The sequence below is a fragment of the Pimephales promelas genome, chromosome 16, assembly GCF_988280905.1.
Source record: "Pimephales promelas chromosome 16, fPimPro1.hap1.1, whole genome shotgun sequence".
Taxonomy (NCBI): domain Eukaryota; kingdom Metazoa; phylum Chordata; class Actinopteri; order Cypriniformes; family Leuciscidae; genus Pimephales; species Pimephales promelas.
The window spans coordinates 30,707,654-30,723,237 of record NC_142784.1 but is presented as its reverse complement, the minus strand read 5'-3'; the positions used below and the strand labels follow the sequence as shown (position 1 = coordinate 30,723,237).

The window sequence follows — 15,584 nt, the reverse complement described above, 5'->3', positions numbered from 1 at the left end:
TCATTTTCAAAAATCCATGATAGGGGCTCTTTAAATAATAAACCCCGGCCCTGGGGGCGAAGACACAGCGCACGTGAAGTGTTGCCTTGACAACAGTTGAGGGATATTTTGGAGAAAGAATGGCAGCGGGAGTCTCTGAGGACACATCTGTGCAACCGTATCAGTTTGAACCAGCTTATGAAAACCTTTTCACAATATCTAATTTTGAATTTGGGGTTTTCATAATCATCACAATTATAGCAAATAAAGGCTTGAAATATCTCATTTACATGTAATGAGTCTATATAATATATTAGTTTCACCTTTTAAAGATGTATTACTGAAATAAATGAACTTTTGCACCATATTGTAATTTTTCGAGGTTCACCTTTATCCATCTTTACACATATTTACATTTGCATTGTTTTGCAACACAGATTACAGATGTTTTGCGATACAGATTAGAAGATGTTCTAACGACATAAATAATTACGCAGCAGCAATTTACTATATACATAGTGTATATTGCTTTATTTCAATATACTGTATATATATATATATATATATATATATATATATATAGAGAGAGAGAGAGAGAGAGAGAGCCCTGAAAAACCTGAAATGGAAACAACTGCTATTTAAGAGCCAGTCCAAGCTGATGTTTTTTTCTGACACTCTAGGGGTGATCCTCTTTTACGAGACGTTTTTAAGAGCGTGGAGATGGTTTGAAAACAAGCCATTCTGGCATTACCCACAATGCACCTGGAGAACAGATTGAGCAATATAAGTTTGCGTTTAAATGGACATTCACAGCTTCAGCTCTCCCAAATATATTTCTATTAAACTGTACGCAAGTCTTCAAGCAGGTTTCTATGCCTTCAGCTCCCCTCCAAATTTCCCAAGTTCCCTATTTTGCATCACAAAGAGGGAAATTTTAGGCATTTCTATCATTTTCTATCATTCCTCATTAGCTTTAATGCTGTTTTGGTGTCTGTTTCACTTGCTGAATTAGTTTAGAAGGTTTAATTGAGAAACGCCAGGAGGGGCATTGCAGCGATAATGAAAACAGCACAGATTTACCATCTGCCTGAAAGAGACACCGAATGCAACATAAAACAAACAGCCAGTGTAATGAGGTTCAGAAATATAAGAACATTTTATGATTTTAAAGTATGTGCCTCTGGCAAAACTGTGCAGGGAGGTCACTGTGGTGTGATGAATGATTGACAGGTCTTTCATAGGATCCCCTCGAGTGACAGGTCGACTCAATATCCAGACACTGAAAACCTGAGAGACAACCAAATTAGTTCTTTCTGTTCTAGTGGCTGTAATGCTTCTGCTCGAAATGAACCAAAGCTGCTCACACTTTAGTTTAGGGACAAATTCTCACTATTAACTATGACTTTTGCCTCAATAAACATCTTATTACTGCTTATTAAAAGTTAATAGGGTAGTTGTTAAGCTTAGGTATTGGTTGGTTAAGGATATTGTAAGAAGTCCTAATAAACAGTCAATATCCTATAATATGCATGCTAATAGGCAACTAGTTAATAGCGAGAATTGGACCCTAAACTAGTGTTACCAAAAAACAAAACAAAAAATTAAAAAAAAAAAAATCATAATAGTGGATTAATTAGTCGTTTGTATCAAAAATGCCAGTGTGATATTCATGTTGTTTTAGATAACTCATAATTTCAGTGCCACCATACAAAATAATGGCTCAATAAGTTCAAACACTGTCCATTCATAGTTGTATTATATTAGATGCAAACTTAAAACATAATAAATAAATAAGTTACAATTACTAAAGCTTCAATAAAAATTTTAATTAAAAAATTGTAATTAATTAATTTATTTATAATTTTATTTAATATTTATTTTAGTGTTAATTAATGTTTATTAAAAATAATAAAAATTACAAACATTTAGATTCATGGCTTTGATTTTATAGTAATTTGAGAGTAAAAAATACTTTGTAAAATATATATTTTATATAAAATAAAAAAATATATATATAGTACAGTATATTTGATTTACTGTAAATTTAAACTTCCACAACTTTATTCATACTCTCATTTTTTGAAGTGTTTTCACTTCAGCAATAATCTCCTGAGTATTTTCTTTAAAACAAGACCAAACTTGGGTATATATTCCAAAAGCATTCTTGAATTACAACCATTTAAGTTTGAATAGTGCATTTAACCCCCATTCTCAAAAAGAGGGGTGACAGCTAAGGGGTAAAATAAAACAAAAATGTGTAAATTAATACTATAATAGTAAATAATACTGAAATAACATAAGGAGATATATAGTCCCATTCCAAACGCACACCATTGGTTGAGAGTTCTGTAAACAATAAAATCATAACTGACATTAATGTAAACTAAATGCAGTAGCAAAAGAGTAATCAACATTATAAGAGTGACCCTTTCAAACGCTAATTTCACACTAATCTCGGCATAACTACATTAATTGGTCATATATTACAGTTTGACGCCCCTGTATTTCCTGAGTTCCTCTGCAGCATCCTGCCCTAATCTAGCGGCTTTGAAGCCTGTGAACGACGTGCGTGTGCTAGCACCTCCTCAGGGACATTTGGTGACGATCCCTGCCCCCGGGCTTCAATGGGTGGAAGGGTTGTGCGGATGGGAGATGGGAGGGGGGAGGGGGTCATACCTGAGACCCCTTGAAAACAAGCCTGAAGAAAAGAATTTCAGAAGTACAACAGGGAACGTTCTCAAAGTTCCGAACAAACTCAAAGTTCCGAACAAACATTCTTTCAGTAACATACGTAGAATGTTCGTTTAAAGTTATCAGTTCTTTAATAAGGCTTTCAAAACAACGCTATTTATACGTCGTTCACGGAACTTTTTTCAGAAACGTTTTTTAAATGTTGCTATTTCAGAATTTCAAAATTTATTTTTGTATTGTTTTCATTTTCATTCGAAAGTTTTAGTAATTGTGTCATTTTTATTGCTTTTTGAAATGATAAATGTTGCTTTGGCAACTAGCTGAAATAAAAATGTTTTAGTTTTAGTTAACAATAATAACCCTGCTTCTATATTCGGTAAAGCACACAAATCCACCTTCCAACATCCTAAAGGTTGAACGAACCAGTCCACGCTTTTGACTTTGAAACCAACCGAAGATAAAGTTCATCTCATGCACAGAGGAAGAGTGAGGTCACATGATTGACCTTTAAGACAACCAGCATGTAAAAACAACACCTTGTGTCTATTAGTATAAACAATAATGACTGTAAAAGCTTAAGCGGCTCTGTGCCACATGTTTACACATGAAATGAACCTCTGTGATTGGCAGAGACCAAACAAAGAAAAACAGGAGGGACAGTGCTAAGGTTTAATTGCTATAAGTCTAATGGCACAGCAATGGTATCACCATGACACTTGGCAAAACCAAGTGTTAAAAAAAAAAAAAACACTTGTTAAAAAAACATTAGTCAAACTACTCTAAAAAAAAATAATGGGTTGTTTCAACCCATGTTTGGGTCAAATATGAAAAAAACAAACTGTTGATTTAATTTTTTTTTTTTTAATTTTAATCCAATGGTTTGGGTTTGTCCATATTTGACCCAAACATGGGTTGAAACAACCCATTATTTTTTAGAGTGTACTAGATAAAGTCTAGACAAAGTCTGAAAAGGAGGAGTAATTAAACTACACTCTAAGGGCCAATCCCAATTCTACCCCTTACCCTTTTCCTTTCCCCTAGCCCTACCCCTTCGCCTTCCCCTTGACCCTTGAAACAGAGTGGCAATGCGTAGGGGTGAAAATATTCCCCTAAGAAATGGGACACCACTACGCCTCCGTTAAACGTCATTATAAGTCGTCGCTAGCGCCTACGTCACAGGATATGCGCCGATGTTTATCACAACTTCCAAGATCCCGTCGACAGCTGCAGTTATCTCAGTCGCGTGGGTTACAGCTATTTTCTTGCATCTTGTGAAGTTCGCAGGAAACAACGGAGACGACGAAAATATGTTGCGGGACTATCACTAGCAAACTACAGTAATTTTAGCGATTTTTTTACAAACGTTTCTGTGAAGAAACTGACCGTAAATATGAACACAATATTGAATGTAACATAAAGCAAATCATTATTTGTCGTTATAATACTTATTAAAGCCACAAATACTTAAATTTATGGGTCTCCTTTGTCGCTTGGGCAGCCAGCCTGGGTTAGCAGTGACACTTCTCATACCCCTTCGTTTGAAGTGTGCTCCCGAAAAATCTTCGTTTGAAGGGCTATCTGGCCCTTCACCCTAGCCCTCCCCCTCCAACCAAAAGAGAATTGGGACAGCCCTACCCCTTCACGTGGACGCGCAAAACGGAGGGGAAGGGGAAAGTGAAGGGGTAAGGGGTAGAATTGGGATTGGCCCTAAAAATGCTGGGTTGTTTTAACTCAACTTTGGGTCAAATATGGACAAACCCAAACGTTGTAAAAAAAAAAATTACCCAACGGCTGGGTTTGTCCATATTTGACCCAAAGTTGGGTTAAAAAAACCAAGCAATTTTTAAAATGTATAGGCACGAGTCAACCTACTTTAATTCAATATGTCTCCATACACACAGATATTTTGGTTCTTCAGCGGTTCTTTGAGGTGGTTGAGGTGCTATATAGCACCAAAACAAGTTCCCCTATGATTATGAACCAAAGAACCACTGTTGGGTAATGTTAAGCACCATTTTTGTTGAAGCAATATAGTGCTAAATGGCACCTAATGGTTCTATATAGCACCTATCTTTACAAGTGCCATATTGCACCAGTAAAAATGGGTGCTATATAGCACCAAAACTGGTTCCCCTATGATTACGAGCCAATGAACCACTTTTAGTGTGTATATATGTGCCAGGCAAAAGTAACATCATTTACAAATGCAAACTTCAGTGCACGAGCCGTCTCCGTTGGTTCAGATGATGTTTTCTGCACAGCCACCTGTTGTTTCTGGAGCGCGTGTGAAGTGTAAACGTGAAGTGACGCGCGCACGTCTGCATTGGTTCACACCAAACTGAACGTGTCGAACTTAAGGCTTCACTATAGGGCTTCTCAGGAAACGGTGTTTGTAATGTGCAGTGCGTTTAAAAATAATTTAAAAAACATGAACGATTGTGTTTACAGACGTTAGTTGTTTCGATCTTTCTAATTTTCCTTCTATCGCAATCTCAAGGATTAGCACACGTACAGAAATCCAAACCAACGAAACTTTCTCAAGGACAAATGGAGGACAAACCCTTCCAGCTGTGAGAAATAGTTTGGGAAAGACATGTGTTCCTGTGATTACCTGCGCCCCTGTGTGATACGCCGAGAACAGATTAACAAAATCCAGTTTCCAGAAAATCTCTCTCTCTCCTTCGCGTTATCTCATGTTTTTTCCCTATGTGGGACCCCGGGGTCTCCCCTCCTGCGCGTGTAGCCGAGCGTAACCAGACAGGATTCAGACACACATGACTACACAAAGCTGCGTTGAAATGAGTTTACTCGCTCCGATCACGGGCCTTTCATTTCCACCCCACTCCAGCACAATGACGGCCCCTGTTTCTCTCTCTCCGAGCGGGAACATCAAGAACGAACTGACAGTGTGCACGGGCCTGTCTACCTAAACCACCTGTCCTGGGGTTAGACATCATAAACGACCACTTTAAAACAGCTGCCTTCAACCCCAGAGATAATAACCCTTCTATTAAATCACTCATCAAAACGGAGGGAGGAACAGGTATGAAAGGTGTATGTGATGCATTCTGGGTAAACTGAATTATATAGGCCACATTAAGGAACAAGAAGAGGAAATCTTTAAAGTATCATATGTGCACCATCAAAATAAGAGATATAGCCAGATCATCATATGCAGACTTTGTGGAGAAGGCGAACTAATAATCTCATTAAAAAAAAAGACAAATCATCCAATATGTAAAATGAAGATAAATGACAATTATAATAAATTATTTCATTCTGTGCTACAAAGTATTCAATAATAAATTAATTTAATATTTCTTTGTTACAATAAATGTGAATTAATAAATATGCACATATTAATTTATTAAAAAATATAAACAATAAAGTTTATTGCAAATAATTAGTTAAGTCTCTAGTGTTGTAAACTAGTAGAAAATTGTGACTAATAAATTAATTTAACATTAGCAAAGAATAATACATTTATTAAAGCAAATCTAAAACATAAATACAATTATTAACAAAGAATAATTAAATAAACAACTCTCTAGTGTAGCAGCAAAAACAGTGACTAATTAATTAATTGTATATTTCTATTTATAATAAAAACTATTCATTTATATGTAAAATATTTTAAAATGAAATTATAAATAATAAAAAAATAAACACTATTGGAAAATGTAAAAATGGACTAATTAATTTCAAATTGCTATTCATAAAACAAACATTAAATGTTAAAACATTAAATAAAATTATAAATAATAAAATAAACTACTAATAATGCATTTTATTCATAAAGTTTAATATTTTTTTATTTTTAGTATATATATATATATATATATATATATATATATATTTCTAATTGCTATTCATAAAACAAACATTAAATAATAAAATTAACTATTGGAATAAAGTGCTAGCATAGTTATAAAAAGTTATGAATATATTTGATCTACTAATACATTTTCTAATTTGAACAGAAATACAAAAGTATATTCATAAAAATACTTATACTTATTTAATATAAAAATTTTAATATAAATATAAAATTCAATATAAACTTTTTATATTTCTAATACAAAAATTAATACTTAAATAATATATTAAACTCCATTCTAGTCAAGTCAAGTGTTTAAAATCGGTCACTTGCTATCTAGGCCATGGAAGAGCACTAACCGGGCGCCTTGACATGAAAGTTGAGACTCGCACAGATAAAAGGGATTCCCCATGTCTAAATACTAGTATCACTCACCTTACAATCACACATCACTCATTCCTGTTGACAAGGAAGCATTCCTGCTATGGCCTGTAAGTCATAAAACTCTGAAGGATCTGTTTGGAAAACAATGCATAAGTGCAGGATGAGGGACTATCTCATGCGTACGATGGCCTGAATCCCTGTCTCCCCCAAAACCAATCCAGGAGAGTTAATGAACAACCCTGAGTACAGGAAACGCAACCCAGCGGCAATGACCACATCAAAGCACAATGAAAGTGATCTGTATTTATGAAAATCACGTCCTAGCCTCATTTTTAATTATCAAAGTCAGTGTGTCCCTCGAGTAAAGATGGAAACGGTTTTAATCAATTACTTTCAATGGAAGAAAAACCTTGGGTTGGAATCAAACCGGTTTAGATCTCCACTCGTGTGCAACTAAATAACAATTAAACCTTTGTTGACTCGATTGTTGGAGATTATGGAAACAGCACTGCACTCTGGTAAAAACAGGGTATTAGTTCCTCAAAGCGGGTCAAATACTTCTGCTTTAATTCAGGAATAATTGCCCCAGAAATAATTTTGAGGAAGTATTTTTAGATTTCGAAAGGCATATTTCCTGTCTAATTAAATAACAGCACACACATTTTGATAATCTATGTAAAATACTTCAAGTGAATTAATTCATTAACAAAACGTCGACTAGTGTTAGTTAAATATGCAATTAAATCTATACAATTATTGATCGCCAATCAAAACAAACGTGAAATGTGTTATTATTTATAGCAGTCTTCAGCCGACAAAGTTGAAATCCCGTCTATACTGACCCATAAGATTATAAATATGGACAAACCCAACCGTTGGATTTAAAATATAATTAAAAAGTTTAAACCAATGGTTGGGTTTGTTGTTCTTGGCTCAATTTTAAAATAAAAACCTAAATATAAAGTATTTTTACATAGATTATCAGAATGTGTGTGCTGTTATTTGATTAGACAAAAAATATGCCTTTTGAAATCTAAAAATACTTCCTCAAAATAAGTTTGTGCGTTGATGTGGTCCTTCACATCTTTTTTGCCAAAAAGATTCTATATAAGGAGAAATGTCTTAAATAATTGCATAATATGAGCTGTTTCATTAAAGACATGGGCCAAACTTTACAATAAGGTGCATTAGTTAACATAAGTTAGTGTATTAACTAACAAGAACTACCCATGAGCAATACATTTGTTACTGTATTTGTTTGTTCATATTTTAATAAAATATTAATAAAAGTTGAAATTAACATTAACAAAGATTAATAAAGGCTGTATAAGTGCAGTTCATCATGAGTTCATGTTAACTAATGTTAACTGAACCTTATTGTAAAGTGTTTCCAAACAATGTAATCAAAATAAAAAATGAATTATACAAAATTAAGTAAAATTAAATCCATAAAACCCCTAAAAGTTCTATATATGAAGCACTTGACAGAACTTTTTAAAGTTTTATATGAATTTTTTTCTTCAAAGAATGTAGAAATTGACTTATAAAAAAACAGAGTTAAAATAATGAGACAAAGCTTCTTCTATATGAACAAGAATTGGCTAAGAGGGCCTTTTTTACCTCCACCTATTAACCCATTAAAACCGGATCTGTGTGTGTTTACCTTTAAGACCAGATAACGCATCTGTGCGTAGTCCCCATTAAGCCTGGCAAACACTTCGGCATCATTTTGAGCGGTGTGGCCTTTTATCTGCTATAGAGCCTGAGAAATTAATATTTTAGCAGGCTTTGACAAATATTTCTGAACAAAAGGTTTTCAGAGAAGTACTTAGGCATAAAAAGGGCTTTTTTAGCAGGCGTTTTAGGCCAAAATGGGTTAAACATCAAATGCATTTTGGCCACTTCGGCCGTGTTAATATCCGACCTTGCTTGTGACTCAGCTTTTATGTTTTTTTACAACATTCACATGAACTCCCTCTCTATATGTATGATGCAAGACTTCCCAGCTGGTTCCACCAGCGCTGACCTCCTGTCCTGGCTGATTCATTTCCATCTGTATGCCGGCAGATGAGAGATTCCTCCTGCCTTTCTGCCTTTCCTTTTCTCAGGCCATTCACAGGGGCTCAGAGAATGAATTCAGCCCTGTCTAAAGTCCTTCACACCAGGACACGCTCAGAGGGGATTCTCCTTGACTCTGACCGACTCACACATTTGCAATTCATCATCTTCCTCACACGGCCACACAATAGCAGCAGCACAGGAGCTTTGTCATTGTAACGACACACACACACACACACGGTCTATTTACCGCGTCTGACACCAGCAGAAAGACTGTGTTTGCGTGTTGATCTTCTGTCATTAACTACCAGCTCAATTAGCATTTAAGACCACAGGTGGAAGACAATAACAATCTTTTAAATCATCTTTGCCCTTTCAGGATTTATCTATTGATATGCAACAGTTTAGATTTGGCCAATTGGAAAAGCAGCATTATGAAGACAAGAAACGTTACCAGTGCTAAAATAAAACCTTGAAGAGTTTCAATCCAAATGTAACACATAGTCGAACTGAAATTTCAGCCATGATCTGGATCCTAATGGGAACTTCAACCACAGGATTCCAGCAAAACAACAAGTAGATCTTAAGTTCATAATACGACTATTAGGTTTCCAGTGGGATCAAATGTCCATGTAAAGCATCACAAGAAACTTTTGCTGATAATTTGCTCACCCCCATGTCATCCAAAGATGTCCATGTCTTCTTTTAAGGTTTTTGATGAAAACATTCCAAGGTTTTCATCATATAATGGACTTCAGTGGGAACCAAACGGTTCAAGGTCCAAATGAGAGTTTCAGAGCAAAGTGCAAACTGCTAAATAACAAAGTTTACGTTTTATAAGCTCAAATCCTCGCCTTGCTCTGTTCTGTGATGCGCGTTCGTTACTCTCCTGTTCATCAAAATGAACAAATCTTTTCTCGAGTTAACTCGTTCATTTCGTTCGTTGAATGAATTTTCCAACAGATTATCCAACAGGACTCAACAGACTTTCCAGTTAATCCCAATCACTGGAAAAGGAATTTATTAATAAGGAATGTATTTTGCACTTGAAAAAAACCCACTCCAAATCCATATATATATATAGTTTAATCAATTTAAAACCTTACAAAAAATCCTGATATTGATAATGATTTCAGCTTTAATAGTTTTTCAGGAATAATTTGACTAGGGATATACCAGCAACGTGAAACCCAGAGTCTAAAGTTATAAAAAGGGGGATATACTTCGCACATCAAAAGTCAATAAGACACATGTTCAGTATACAACCACCAACATGTAAACATGTAATGGTTATTACCGTTTCGCGGATGCAAACCCTTGTTTACCATGTCAATAAGCTTCTTTGAATGTTCAGACAGAGCAAGCCAAACACAGACAAAGTCAGAGACAGCAGCAGCGCTGTTCAGATGTGGGAAATCCTTTTCATCTGCTTTCTCTGCCTCTCAACAGACATCGAGACTCTCTGAAGCGGCTCTGAAAACATCACACAAACCTAAAAAACATGCACCGCCACACCTCGACAAGCGCTCCAACGTCTTACCTTCCCAGGGGGGCGATCCTGTGACCCAATGACACACGTCCTCTCTAAAATCTCATGTTTCCTGCAGCGCCGTCCACATTCCGTCTCAAACTCCACAACATACCGACTCCCACGTGAGTGGACGGGAACTGAAACAGCTTGTGATGGGGGTCTGTGTCCGTTCAACGATCCCCCCACCCCTCTTCTCTCACCAATCCTCTCCCACACTCCCTTTAACTCCTTCCCCTTCCCCCTTCCCGTCTGTCTCGGGATCGCTGTGAGATTGGGAGCAGGAATGCCGTGTGGTTCTGCTCCTTTTGGTCTGTCTGAACGGCTCTGGTATGACCCTGCGGAGAGCATCGAATTTACACAAGAATTCAAACCCGCCTCTCACTAAAACAGACCCCGCCCACTTCTCACACCTTTACAGCAGAGCTCCGCCCACCTCTCACACCTTTCCCACAGAGCTCCGCCCACCCACGGGCTACTACTGCCAACCTCTCCTGCTGGAATAAAGTCTGCAAAATAAAGTGCATCCCACACCCAATTTGTTTTTGTTTTTAAAAAATGGATTGTTGGGTTGACAAACCCAGCCGTTGGGTTAAAAAATGTAATTTAAAAATGTAACCCAATGGCTGGGTTTGTCCATATTTGACCCAAAATTGGGTTAAAACAACCCAGCATTTTTTAGAGTTAATCTCAAAATCAAAAGAAAAATAAAAGAATTATAATACTTATTTAAGAAGCATGATGATATTTTTATTGCATTATGATTTTTATGACAATTAAACATCTTCATATTCTCATTACTATCATAAGTATTAGACATTTTATTTTTGAGAAAGTTATTTGCTGTAATTTCTGCTATCGTCAATAGATTCCTGAAATACACTGATTTTTATATTATTTTAATAAATGCAACAAATTTTACCATGATGCATAAATATTTTAAATAATACATACACTCTAAAAATAACCCAATTTTGGGTAAAATATGGACAAACCCAGCCATTGGGTTAAATTTTTAAATTGCATTTTTAACCCAATGGCTGGGTTTGTCCATATTTTACCCAAAATTGGGTTAAAACTTTTTTATTTATTAGATTTTATTTTATTTTAATTTTTTTTATTTATTAGCATTTTTTAGAGTGTACTTTTTGCTTTTTGCTGTACATTATATGCTCATTACTTTTATGATGAAAACATTCCTGGAGGGGGGGGGATGTGCTAAACTGTCATTGAAATAGTGTCACAATGCAATAAATCTATACAAAATGTTCCATTTCATCATGCAAAATATAATTTTGTATTTTTTTTCTTTCGATTTTGTGGCAAAAGCATGATCCAGACATGTGTCTGGCCCTAAAAAGGTTCACCCCTCATGACCCAATTACATTAGTCTTGGCATCCACAAAAAAAAAAAACATCTATTATATGGCAAACAATACCCAACAGAAGAGGTTAACTCTTAAATATTTGGACAGAACAGCATGCTTGTGTCTGTGTGAAGATAGAGGTGTGATTGGTGGGAAGGCAGCAGAGTTGTTGTCATAGCACCAGAGCTGTAGGAGGAGAGAGACACAGACGTCAATGATGACGACCCTAGCCCAATTCATTTTCAACACACACAGACACACGCACACACCTACCTTGTGTAGGTATTCTGGGACGCCAGGCAGTGGCCACGCCTGGGGCCAGATTGAGGCGGTGCAGAAGCTGATATAACAGATGAACTGGACTGGACAACAGCCCGTCTAGACAATTGTGATTAAACTGACTAAAATAAGAACCACAACATTGCGGTTAGTCTGACGGCATATCAAGTGACTAACAACGCCAGCCAAGGTTATGACCCCTAATCTGGACAAACTCCACAGCTGGATACTCGCTCCCAAATAAAACACAGAGCGAGAGAGAGAAACAAGGAGGAGCAAGAAGGAAGGAAGAGAGAAACATAGTCTTTTGCATCCTTACTGTAACTTTTTTACTAGATAATATTAAATAAAAAAAATATATAAATATTAACCATCATGTACAAATTATAACGGCATAATTGCTACTAAATGAAAATAAATGTAAAAGTTTTAATTGCAGTTAATTAAATTAAATATTTAGTTAAATTAATTAAATATAATTAAATATTAAATTAAAAAAACTTTATGCATTATGGTAATGAGAATACAGGGTATTTTTATTAGTATTTTTATATTAGTATTTTCTTATTTAATATTTAGATTTTTGATATAAAAAATTTGATTTTTAAATGTTTTAAATATGTGCTCATCTTTTATTAAAATAATGTCACAATGAACTAAATCTATGAATAGGTTCCATTTTGTCATGCAAAACATAATTTAGTATTTTTTTCTATTGATTTTGTGGTAAAAAAAAAAAAAAAGAAAAGAAAGAAATCTGACCCAGACATGTTTCTCTGGCCCTAAAAAGGTTTTGTAAGGATGTTGGCATCCTCCTTACTGTCATTTATATACTAAATAATGTATTTATTAAATAATATTAAAATAAAAAAAATAAGAATACATATTAATATCGCAAATTATGTTATAATTATTTAAAAAAAATAAGTACATAATTAATATTAAATAAAAAGGAATGTAAAAGTTTTAATTCCATAATTAACTAAAAATTTAAATTATTAAAAAAATCAGAATTAACAAAAAAATAAAAAACATTTAACATTAGATAAAAAAACTGTATAGTTAATTTTTTTAAATGTAATACTTATATTTAAATAAATAAATAACTTTCACCTAATTGTCAATGACTTTAACCTTTCAAACAACTTTCAAAAATAAACAGTAATAATAATCACAGCACACTTTTCACAATCAAATCAAATCCTGATGGATTAAATCAAGCCCTATCCTATATTTCCAAACATTGTGTTTCACAGGATATCATGAGTGCATGTTTTTTGATGTTCAACGAGCAGAAAAGACACATCAGCTTCAACAAGACGCGTCAGTGTTGTTTTTCTGAAGATGGAGACAGACGTGACATGACAAGAGGAACAGGAACAGTGTTCGGGTGAAGCCGCAGACCGGCCACATGATAATACAAAATCATCCTCTCATATTCTGCATCAAATGGTTCAATATGGGATACGGTGATCCACTATAAAGGAGATATATATTCATGATACTTCAGATCCTCAGGCCGTTTTAATATGGTAATGTTGGATATATGTGAAATAATCATTTTTATAGTATCAGAATTGAAACTGACCTCTGTGACCCCAATTCCATGAGTGACGGACAGAAAGTCTCATTGCTGAGAGAGATATTCTGCTTAATGATTCTGTCACATCAAAACTGAAGTGATTAGCATGCTGAAGCCAAACTATTTGACCATTTACATTACTAAAAAACAGTGATAAAAAATAACTGTGATTTTAACGGTAAAATACTGTAAAAATGCTACAGTGCAAAACTGTTAATTGGTAAACAGAAAGTTTCCGTACTATACACGGTAAATAACTGTGATATAATTTTACAGTAAAATACCGTTAAATTTACAGTTTTTGAAAGTGAAAAAGAACAAATCGTTGTATAATTTACAGTGAAAAACCGGAAATTGACATTCCCACAATTCCCTGTGTGACACTTCACATTTGATGTATTTTTGTTGAAATAACTATGGTTCCTCATAGTTTTATTGTTTTTTTTTTTAATCAGTAACTCATGTACATTAGGGTTTTATGTTACATGTAATGTTGTTAAATTAATATTTATTGCATTTTTTTCATTTCATGTGTGTTACCATGATGGTGTTTAATGTTTGTGTGAATGACGTTGTGCAGCTTCTTCAAATAAGTATTACTTTATACAAGTATTCAATTGTGATGAGCTGTGATTGCTCATGTAACTCTCATCACTGCTGATTGTTGGTTGTCAGTGCATTATAATGGTTTAAAACAGATATCAATACGTCAATAAGTTGGTAAATCCACATTTTATCAGAATATAACATTTTCTTTAAAGTTTTATTACTGTAAATTTTAAGTTAAGTCTGTAAAACCATTAACATTCCTACCGTATTTTTAACGGTAAAGTTCTGGCAACCACAGCTGCCGTTTTTTTACCGTAAAATTTACGGTTTATTTTTTACAGTGAACAACATCTCGTTGGAATACTTGATTCCGATTGGTCAAACATGGCATTCTGCAGTAAAATATTTCTGATATTAATGACCCATGACACTATATATCAAACCGCTCCTTTGGGAAACCAATATTTCCCCATGGTTTTGGGAAACAGTCGTGACTAGCTAGTTGATTTCTTCAACGATGCCTCATACTACGGTAGTGAAGCAGTGAGTTACGTCATTGTACGGGAAATGCACTCCAGACCAGCTAATCACTCCTAATATCAGCAAACCACAATAAAAATGACAAGCAAACACAACGTCCTCCTTCAAACTGAGACGACACGTGTCGCTTTCAATTACGGTCGGGGAATTTACCCTCCCCGTCTGTCATGTTTGCATCAGCCTTTATGAAGTCCGCCACAAAGGAATTCAATGAAGCATCCCCATCAGAGACACACAAAACACATTACTGTTCCCACAGAGAAGCTGTTTTACATCTCAACCCGTTCTCCAGCGTCTGCTGCTCATGAATCCACGATATTTCAACAATGGCCCAAGAGAGAGGCTTAAGCCGAATGCTAAAGCTAGCAGCCTAACTGGGATTTTCATTGAAAATCGTTGACACGCCAGCTGCAAGGAAATGCACTCCAAATTTGCTCACAGCTCTTTGGAAACACGCTTGAAGGCAATACATATTCATAACACTGAAAACAATGGCCTGGCTTTGCATAAACGTACACAGAAACATGATGTGACTTGGGAAACACATTTTTGTCTGATTGTAAGACATGACAGATGAGAAATACTGCAGCTCTCGTGTGACCGCATGTGTTTGTTTGGCTTTTATGATTTATATGTCTCGTAATCCTGTGATAAGTTCATGGCGCCATTCTACGAAGGCACATTTTTCAGATTAAAATTATGATTCCAAACGATTAGAAATATTTGATCTGTTGAACAATTGCGAGTAATCGTAAGCTAGATGTTTCCACTCAATTTAGCAAATTTAACTTATGAACAGTATTGGAATAT

The 15,584-nt window shown here is 35.1% G+C and overlaps 1 protein-coding gene across 3 annotated transcripts in view; it reads right to left on the bottom strand.

The window, feature by feature from the left end:
* The window catches only part of tiam1b (TIAM Rac1 associated GEF 1b), a 103,603-nt gene that overhangs the window by 71,281 nt on the left and 16,738 nt on the right, over positions 1-15,584 (bottom strand). The window contains exon 1 of one of the 3 annotated variants that reach the window (XM_039678646.2): positions 10,470-10,647. The exons of the other annotated variants lie outside the window; for them this stretch is intronic. The gene's annotated coding sequence lies outside the window, so the exon portion shown is untranslated. Of the gene's footprint in view, positions 1-10,469; positions 10,648-15,584 lie in introns of those variants that run through there. 3 annotated transcript variants of the gene reach the window in all.